Consider the following 8,971-nt stretch of genomic DNA (forward strand, 5'->3'; position numbering starts at 1 on the left):
TACTCTTTAGGTACTTTCTCCTTGAGGAATACAGAATGCTACACCCCTCACTATCACTCTGATCAGAAGATTAGAAAATAGTTCTTTGACAACAATAATCATTTCCAAGATCAACAGATATTAGTCTTCTTGGCCACCCAGTAAATTGACCAACAGGACAATGAAGGGTCTATAAGGAATCACAGAAGACTCTAAGAATTGTGTGCACCCCACCACACACCCACAATCACATACAAACAACTTCCAAATGGTTTCTTATTGTCTCATACTTGATGCACAGAGAGTTCCAGGTTACCAGACATTTGAGGAAATTCTCTGACATAAAATACAGGTAGCAAAATGGACAGACTAAAAATATATCAGAATAAAACAGAGAAAAAGGCAGGAGAAGAAGAGAACTTCATGGAAATTATAATTAACAACCTAAACTAGAAAGGAGATATTATATCCATCAGAAGAAAAATACATATGTACACCTCCACACACATATATAAAAATGCATACATATATACAGACATATTTGAAGATCTACAGAATAAGAAGTTTTGCACAGAAAAAATATAACAGCTAACTTTAAAATTAAAAGCGTGGAAGATTAAACCGAGAACATTTACAAGAAAGTAGACCAAAGTGCTTTAGTTGGTTAATAAGAAAAAATAGGTAGGCATATTAGGGAATGGATCCAGTAAGTCAAATATCAGAGAAATATGAATTTTTAAAATCTGAAGTATTGGAGAAAATTACCAAAATGGTCAGTACCGTCAAGAAGATAAAAATCAATAATGAAAATTGGAGGCAAAAAAAAACTATCCTAAAAGCTTCCAAGAGGTGGGGGCACAAAGAAGCAAATCAAAGTTACCTTCAAAGGAACAGAAATTGCAATGACATAAAAAAATCTCTACAGCTCCATTGGACTTTCAAGACATAGATAAACTCCTACAAAATTCTGGAAGAGAGTGACTTTCAATCTTAACTTTTATGCCTAAAGAAACTATCAAATAGGATAGTAAAATAAAGATATTTCTTACAAAAATATCACAGATGAAATATTTACTTCCCATAAACCGCTCACTCAGATGAAATACATACTTTCCATATACCCATTATTAGGAAGCTATAAGATGTAAAAATATTGGACTCAAACAAACAATTGCTCAAATATAAGAGGAAGGCAAATATATTTCCAGGCCAATAACCAGCAGAAGGCTTGTCTACCTCTTATGTGGCAGACAGAGAACAGTTTCTTCATATTGAACAAAGAGAAATGATGGTAGGTTGTTTATAAGAAGGAAATACTCGAATTGATATATAATCTGACAGTTTAAATAATGAAGGAAATCTTACTGCTATGTATTTTATAGAGTTATTGGAAACTGAAAAAATACAGATATTCAAAATAAATTGTCCAAATAAAAATTGAGGCAATGATTATTTGTTCTAGGCAAAGAAACAAAGCAAACATTGCTCAAGAAAGGGACTGTAATCACAGGACACAGTACTTGATCTGACAATAAGTAATATTTATATGACAATAATGACCACAATTAATATGGATTTAACTGAAAATTAAAATACACTGTGGGTGGAGCGGGGAGGTGGAGAGTAGAACAGATTGAACCACATACAACATCTTAAAAAGTTAATAGATGGCCTCTATTTTAATAAACTAGTATTTTATAGCATATTACTTGGAAATGTGGACATAAATGTCATTGGAAACTCTTAAATGAGTAGAAATCAGTTTTTCTTTTATTGGAGAAGAGATGCAGGTAGGAGAGCAGACAACCGCTCACTTCGTTAGCTGGAAGACTTTTGACACTTTAATGGTTATTGCCTGGTAACAATTAAAATTATTCTTTTAAAATTAAACTATTGAGAATGTGGATAAGAAATGATGAAGCCTTAAACCAAAGATGTGGGGATACAGAAGAGGCATGATAAGGAAACAGAATTGGGGGCACTTAAGAGTAAGACACACTTGGTTTAAGATGGAGAAATCCAATGGTCTGGCTTGAGTTAAATAGATAACTGTGTCTGCCTAAACTTAGCAGACACTCTAAAGAGCCTAGCTTAAAGCTCCTGGGGTTGTTAACATAACCCATACAAAAGGAAATATTTCATTTATGAGCCTTCCTTACCTCCAATCTCCTACAATTACTCCCATTACATCCACACAACACACCCAGAGCTGGGCAATGTGGCAGCTTCCAGAGGCTAATACGAGAGAACTCTAAAAATGCCTTCATTTTTAGGTTTGAAAGAAATACATACATTTCCTTATTTTTTTAAGGCTTGTTTTTTCTGTAAAGATTAAAATTCCAGTCATCAATATATTATAAATCTGGAGCATGTCACATATATTACTAACAATACATTCATGTGAGAGGTCGCCAGTCTTAAAAAATAAATACATTGGCATACACAAAGATTACTTTCCATCATTACTACATCTAAGTGTTTAAGTTCTTAGAAAATTATTTCCTTCCTGAGAAGAGAAACACACCTTGGCATACTATTCTTATTTTGAGCATAAAGCCAGATGAAACAAAGACCATCAACATCAACGTCCTGAACTCATGCACCCAACTCCACTCATCCCTGTGACACTTCTTGGTATGCAGACATCAAATACATCCTTTAATTCGAGGTTCAAATTTTACTGGAACCGACGTTATGTTGATATTTTTAGTGACGATTGCATTTATATTTTCAAATTTGTAGCCACAGTTCATCAGCTTGGAATCTAGGACCATCTCTCTATTTTCATAATGGAGATAGGAAATTTTTAGATTAACAGAAATAGAAATGATTGTAAACTGATAGGAAAAGAAGAAATAGGTTTTACTGAGCTAACTATAGTATGTGTTGAATTTTTTTCATGTGATTTCTTTATAGAGAAAATAACTGAGGACAGACACAAATGCTGTGATCCATAATCAAGTGAAGCCAGACAGCACATACTGAGAAGAGCCCTGCTTGACACTGTGGGCAGCACAGAAGAGGATCAGTTCCATAGTTTGTCCTTGGGGAAGGAGCAGGGGACAGGCTAGCCAATTTTGAGAGCTTCCTGGGTATTCTCTGCAATGGTGACTCTCTTGACTCTCCTCCATCCTGCTCACCCAGTGGCATTCATTTCCCTCTAGGATCTTGTGAAGACTCCTCAGCATTCCTTGGGAGTGTGTGTGCTGCTCTCTAATCCTCCGTGCTATTTCAAACATACTGAATACTCTGGCACCTTAGTCAGCATTTTCTCCTCTAACCTAAAGGATTACAATCATCCTGGGCAATTTCATGGTCAGTGTGGACAATCGATCAAACCATCTGGCAGAAATCGAACACATAATGAAGAGCCATCTACCCTTGTCTTACGTGCATGGGGTCTGATTAATGATCTTTCCTCCGACAAAGAACATGACATTTTGTAAATTTTTGAAAAAGGACTTGGATATTATAATTTGACCACATAATTGTGGTAGTAATTTATATTTTATTTCACTTAAATCCTATTGCATTTCCACTGCTACCGGCAGCATGACAAAAAAAAAGAGCTACTAACATTCTTTCTCCAAGATGTAGTGTCTACTAATAATAGTGGTTAGAGTAAAGCACTGTTTTAAAACATTTTATTTGGGCTAACTCACTGAATCCTCAAAGTTGCCTAAGAAGAAGGTATCACTATTCCATTTTAAAGATGATCTTGAAACAAAGAGCTGATGTATTTTCTCAAGTTTACAATATTAATCGATGCATACAAGCCAAACTTTCTGGCTCAACATTTGCACTCTTAACCCATACAAAAGGAAATATTTCATTTATGAGCCTTCCTTACCTCCAATCTCCTACAATTACTCCCATTACATCTGACATCCATCTCAAAATATGAGGAAAAGTTTTCTTTATTTGAATGCTACAATATCTGGCCCTTACAGAGAGCCCTAGGAGAATCTACCCTGATGGCCTGCAAACGCCTAGTAATGCAGGTGACGAAGTGCACTAAAATCTGCATGCTGAACAATGCCAAAGAATATTTTTACAAAAAAAAACCCAAAAAACAGTTTAGGAAACTTGCAGTTCTCACCACTCTTAGGAAAATAAAGTGACAAATACTTGAGGTTCTTTTATCCTTTTTTGTCTAAGTTGATACAAATATGCAAATAAATAAGTAGAAGGTAAAATTAGTAAACTATCCTCCAATGACTGTATGGTATGCCAGAGAATATGTGTAAGAAAATGTTAGCCAAACAAAAAGTTAGAAGAGAATAAATGTTTTTAAATCTTGAGAGTTCAAAATTTCCAGGCTTCTGACCTGAGTATTTCCACACAGGTTGCAACATTTAACAGTGAAAAACTGATAAAAACATTTAAGGTAGACCAGTGGTTCTCAAAATGTGGTCCCTGGACCAACGCTATCAGTCACCTATGTAGTTGTTATTGATATAGATTATCTAAAATCTGGCTCAGCCAGATAATACTGACTGAGATGAGGAGGGTGGGGCCAGCAAACTGAGTTTCAATAAGCCCTCGGGATGATTCTGATATGTGCTTGTATTTAAGAACCACTGGCATAGAGGAATGCTATTCACAAAATAAGAGATTAGATTTTAACACTTGAAACTGTCTTTGGACATAAAGTGAATGTATTTTCAATATAAGTGAAAAGTACCAAAAGACTCCTGCTTATATAATATTTCCCTTCCCTCCTAAGCTTTTCTTGCTACCAAGAAAAGCACAGCAAGCCCATAACATACTGAGTGCAGATGCTTTTTGCACATCATCCATTCCTATGCTTTAAATCCTTTAAATTGTTAATAAAGGAAGAGCTCTATCTCAAAGTTGCCTCAAGATAGAGATTTTTATCTATCTATCTATCTATCTATCTATCTATCTATCTATCTATCCATCCATCCATCCCTCCATCTATCTATTTAGAGGTGATCAATGGTCAGTTTACATTCACTTAGGATAAAAATGTGGGAGTTGGGAACTAAGAGAGAACATACTACCTGCTGTGCTAAAAACCATAGCGAAATGTAAGCAGAAATAAAAACAGAGCACCCCATGGGTACTAATGCACCTACCTACCAGTTGTTAATAGGCAGCAGTGGTGAAACTTCTAGGAAAAAAAAATTAAAAGATGCATTTTCTTGACTTTTTTCTTTCCTTCTTGTTACATGAGATCTAAGCAAAGCTAGATTATTTAGAAGATTTTGATCCCCTTTTGAAGACATCCTATTTCATTAATACTAGACATTTTAAATATTTAATAAATTATAAAAAATAATATATTTATATTCATGTATCACACATGGTGAGATTTGCCATCTAATTTGCTATTTGTTAAGGGCTCCCTGATGGATCTGATTTTTATTCCAATCCTACACAACATATTGACTTCTTGCAAGTGGTTTCTCTCTAGTGACAAGTTATACCTGCAAATCACCACGGGTAGGGGCTAGATCCACATAACTGCAAGACTGTCAGGCAACAGTGGCTGTTACTGTGTTGTCATACTGCAAAGGAAAACTGCTCAAATAATGAGATAACCACATGACCACAGGCAAGAATCAAGACTTTAAAAGTCATCACACTAACAGCCACTTAATAAACCTCCAAATTTCATCCTGAAATGCTTTCATGTTAAATGTGTCACACTGCTATACTGCTAATGATTCTATTTCAATCCCTTAAAAAATATTGGATATTTTGTTAAGTACAATGGAGAAAAAATACATCAAAAGACAGAATGCTCACTATATGATTTCATACTGTGTTTATATACAAATACAAAGTAATAAATGGAAATCAAAGATTCTCAAGCAGCCAATATTTCACATACAAGCCTCCAGACCAAATTTTAGAGTCTGTTTCCTTATAAACCTATTCCTGTGATAAAAGATATTCCTCAAGAAATACGTGCAGCTGTCTAAAACATTCTTGGAAGATATAAGAAGCAAATATTCTCACAAGGCAGCGAAGGTGATCTAATTTGATGTATTTTCTCCCCAGTCCCTTACCCTCCCCTATTCCCACAAATCCCTAAAAAAGTAAAATTTAATTTTTGGAGAGTTTCAGAAATGGAAAGTATGGAGCCTGGAGTCAGAAATGCTGGGCTCCTTTCCCAGTCCCACCACTTACTACTTGGTCTTGATTTTCCTTCTCTTTAATGCAGGGATCATATCCTTATCTACCCTATCTCACAGGATTACTATAATAGAAAACATCTGCAATAACAGAATGTATTATAGAATATAAGACATCATTATAATAATGAATGGAATATGGTACTTATGAAGTAGATTTTAAAACATATTCTCCTAAAATAATGTAATTCCAATTAAAAATTGTTTCAAACTACCACATGTTGATATTGGATTTTTTTTATTTTTTAATTGCATGATTGAGACACAGAAAATAATTAATTTCTGTAGACTCTCCTTATCTTGATTTTCTTCTCTGTCCATATCTGATGTATTACCTAATATATTCCAAGGACGATTAAACCTCAGCTACATATTTAGAAAATGGAAGATCATATAATTCCAATTTTATGGGGAGTTGACACCAAATAGGGACACACTTCCAGTTGCCAGAGGAGTAAAGTCCTCCTACCCAACCACTTGTCAGAGACTTATTAAGGTTTAGCTGTTGCTCAGCAAAATTTGTGTTCTGCCTTCCACAGCAGAGCAGTTTCTCACACAGAAGCTTCATTGCAAGCTCTTCTCTCTTGCATTGAGGTTGGGGAAATATGGACTAGTTCCTACCAATGGTCTATAAACTGAAGTGAGTTGAACTTTCAAGCATGACCCATAAAAAAATAACCCATACTCTTAATCAATCCTTTTGACCATAGGCCAACCAGAAGGACATATCTAGGTGGAACAAAGAAACCACCAATGAACATGTGTGCTTCCATTGGCCTGAGCTCTTGAGTGACTGTACAAAACCAAGCATCTGAGCTCCACAACCAGGAAACGCCTTGGACTGTGAGAGTGAGAAACCAACATCTACCGTGCAGAACCACCGAAATCCAGGACTTTGCTACAGCAGCTGGTGTTAATTTAAATTACAGAGACATTCTTCTTGTAGCCAAAGGCCCTTCACAGAACTCCCCTAGGCACCAGAATTTAATTATGACTCCAACAGAAGGATGAAATCAATTTCTAATATTCCTGTTGCATTTATACAAATCATTGACCTGCGTCCACAATTCTTGCTGAGGAAACTTGGTCCCTTTTCATTAATGCATTTAATAACATCTTTGAACACTAACTATGGGCTCTTCATCAATAGAAAGTTCCTTCTATTGAAGCTCTGATCTTGGACCCTGTGAAATGTCCTTTGATTGGTTACTACTAGTTGTGGGCTAAGTGAGTAGAGGAAGGTCAAACTGCCCGGGCCAGGATACTTGGAATTTGATATGAGCTTTTTGGCCCTTAGAAATAACGATGAAATAGGATATCAGATTTTTGATACTTAATTCTAACTTTGCTTTACAATTTCAAATGGGTCATCTCATTTGTTCCTCACAACTTGTTTGAGGTGAATAAAGAGGTGTTACAAACATAGTCCTAAAATTATGGGGCAATATAGTTTTACATAGATTGTTCTGAAAATTAAACATGATTTATGGTACTAATTCTATGCCAATGATTGTTAAAAATTTCAGTAAATGCTTTTTAAAAATATGGGAGATGATTGGTTTCTGAATCTATCATTCCCTCTCTTCTATTTTAGTTCTGATGTGTGTATATAATTATACTCAATGACTTAAATTTATATTCAACACACACCCCTGCAGCATTCCTTTATTCTTCTTTATGTATAATTGTTTGCCAAGAAAATGTAATTTATATTAATCATAGTATTTAAAAATCAGAATGAAAATAAATAGCTAGTATAGGCAAATTTTTATTATCAAAGTATGCTTTACTTACACTATAAAACTTAAGTAGCCATGAAAAATTTTTTTAAAAATTACTTTCATGTAGCAAAGTGAAAAATATGATGCAAAAAAAGATCAAACAATCTTAAGGTGTACGTAAAAAAATCCTTAAAGTAAATTCAAGGCGGAATAATATTTATAATGAGAATGAATCAATTATAGAACTTTCTCTAATTAAAAAATTTTATAATATTATATTACAAATATAAGGAGACTAGAATCCTCCAAGTAGGTAACATGAACACTCCTCTGTTATTATTCCCATAGATAGAACCACAGGTATCTTGAGGAGTTTCGGCTGAGGGGCACTGGCCATGGGGACTAGAGTTCAGACAATACTGAACAAAGGTAGAGGCCAAAGCTGGCAGAGTGCTCCAAAAGCCCAAAGCACTGTGGAGTGGCCTACTCATGTGCTGAAAACAGACCAAAGCCTCTGTAGGATGGCAGGAGGTTGTGGGCACATGGGAACTGCAGATATCTGGGTAAACACTGATGAGGGAGTTCCCCAAAATTAGAGTAGTGGAGTCCTGTGATTAAAAGATCATGGGATCTGATAAGAAACAGGACATTTACAGGAGCAGGAGTGAACAGAAAAGCAATTAGTATATCCAAGGGAAGCATTGGCCTCAAAAGGGTAGATATTTTTTTTCTTCTTTTTTAATTTAAAACCAGAATAGCTACTCTGGCATCTTCTGGAAGAACAGGTAATTGGAACTGAGGGCTGAATTAAGGAGAGCTTTCTGGCTGAGAGATGCAGTAGCTTCCATTGAGCAAATGACCAGAAACTCTTACACTTCAGATTTACTTTCACAGAAAGACTCCAAGGTGGAGTTTTAATCTAACTGCCCTTGTTCCCAGGTAACAGTGGTCCCTTCACCTTCTGAATATAGCCCTCATTGCTCTAAGGCTTATTTTTATTTAAAAAAAAAAAAATGGGTGTTTTCCTCTCTTCTCCCGCCCCCCCCCACCCCCAACAACTAGATTAGGGTGATAGTGTTATCTTTTCTTCCCCTGATTAATAGCCCTTGA

General features: G+C 35.5%; 1 protein-coding gene across 8 annotated transcripts in view; it reads right to left on the reverse strand.

Annotated features, from left to right (window-relative positions):
• The window catches only part of Nav3 (neuron navigator 3), an 802,778-nt gene that overhangs the window by 259,673 nt on the left and 534,134 nt on the right, over positions 1 to 8,971 (reverse strand). The window lies entirely within an intron of this gene.

The sequence above is a fragment of the Marmota monax genome, unplaced genomic scaffold, assembly GCF_021218885.2.
Source record: "Marmota monax isolate L192 unplaced genomic scaffold, Marmota_monax_Labrador192_F-V1.1 WCK01_AAM20220418_F8-fsc00146, whole genome shotgun sequence".
Classification (NCBI taxonomy): domain Eukaryota; kingdom Metazoa; phylum Chordata; class Mammalia; order Rodentia; family Sciuridae; genus Marmota; species Marmota monax.